The sequence below is a fragment of the Lactuca virosa genome, chromosome 1 (genome assembly GCF_052849685.1).
Source record: "Lactuca virosa cultivar CGN04683 chromosome 1, Lactuca_virosa_CGN04683_v6, whole genome shotgun sequence".
NCBI lineage: Eukaryota > Viridiplantae > Streptophyta > Magnoliopsida > Asterales > Asteraceae > Lactuca > Lactuca virosa.
In genome coordinates, this window is record NC_136426.1 from 213492439 (window position 1) to 213494039 (window position 1601).

Sequence of the window (1601 nt, forward strand, 5' to 3'; positions counted from 1 at the left end):
AATTCTCACATTCCACCTAGATAGCGTGTATGGATTGGTCCATCTTATTCATTTTTCGATCCAAACTCTCCAACTTAGCCATCATTGCTGCCATGCTATCAGTAACTGAGTTCACCACCCCTTGATTTGGGTCATTCCTTGGGTTATGATATTCTCTAGAGTGCTTAGAGAATTCTTCATTTAGGGCCTTTATCACCGAGGGCACCTTCTTTGTGAGTGGTCCTTGCGCATTAAGGAGCTGCCTAGTTGTCACATTCACTCCATCATAGAAAATGGAGACTTGTTGTTGACTCTTCAGATCATGATGTGGGCAGATCCTTAATTAGCCTTTGTATCTTTCCCATGCTTCATAAAGTGATACTCCAGCTTGTTGTTCAAAATTGGCGATGACTTTCTTCAATTTGGCTATCTTTGAGGGAGGGCAAAATTGGTCTATAAATTCCTCTTTCATTTTAGCCCAAGTAGTGATGGATCCTAGAGGGAGTGATTTCAGCCAATCTTTCACGGCTCCCTTGAATGTGACTGGTAGAATACGAAGCAAACAGTGTCGCGAGCTACATTAGAGACATTGAAGTAGTCGACTATGTCATTGACCTCGTCAAGCTGCTTGTATGCGTCTTCATGATCCTTCCCGAAGAATGGAATTTCCTTAAGTTGAGCAAGTATGTGGCCCTTAAGTTTAAAGGTGGCAATTGCGGGAATCGCGGGTTGCACGAGTCCTGGGATGGTGTCGTCACACATCCTTTTCTTCCATTCACCCATGGTAACTTCATTGATGTTATCCATGGTGCTAGCTAGTTCGCTTCCTTCTTCAAATTCGCTTTCTTCCATTTCGGATTCCTACTCGGTATCCTCCTTCTTCGGGTCTTCGTTCGCCACTGAAGAGATGCTGGATTCTCCCACTTTCTTGCCCTTTTTCTTACTAAAAACAAATTTGAGATTCTTCAACGGTGAATTCTTCGATGTTGCGGTTTCTCCTACGGTTTTGCCTTTGTTTTTTCTCAAAGTTGCTTCCGGGTCTTCAAGTGGTGGAATCAAAGGTGAACCTCCTCCTTTGGTCATAAATGTACTACAATCAAAACAGAAAACACGCGTAAAAAGATCAAAAATAAACTAAAATTGAAACTATGCGTTCAGCGATGGACTCGTCGAGTAGCTTCGACTGCACTCGGCGAGTACAGAGCTAAAACAGAAATAAATTAAACAAAAATTCTAAAACATAAAAGCTTAAAACTTAACCTAATAACTAAATTACTAAAGCAGTAACTTTGTGCAAGATAGATCTCACACAAAGGATCGATAATACTAGAAATTAGAATTAATTTTTGAACAGTTCCCCGACAACGCCGCCAAAAACTTGATGTGTGTTAAATGGACTAGTTTTATTCCTACTTTTTTAATTATAAATTAGACACGCAAAAGGCAGTGTACCTGTCAATTGGTGGTATAGTTTATGTAAGCAGGGTATCGAACACAGGGAACGGAAAATATAAGCTAACTACTAGGATTATCTAAATAAAAACAAGTAATAAAGAAGGGTTTTCTCTAGTTTTGCAAGACTAGAAACTTTGATAAACTAACTAACGGCTAAAGCAAGTAAA

General features: G+C 39.8%; 1 non-coding gene across 1 annotated transcript; it reads left to right on the top strand.

The window, feature by feature from the left end:
* Positions 1-296: 296 nt before the first annotated feature.
* On the top strand, positions 297-403 carry LOC145151641 (small nucleolar RNA R71). Its single transcript, XR_013732205.1, has one exon. It is a non-coding gene; the product is annotated as a small nucleolar RNA R71 (small nucleolar RNA).
* The last annotated feature ends 1198 nt before the right edge of the window (positions 404-1601 follow it).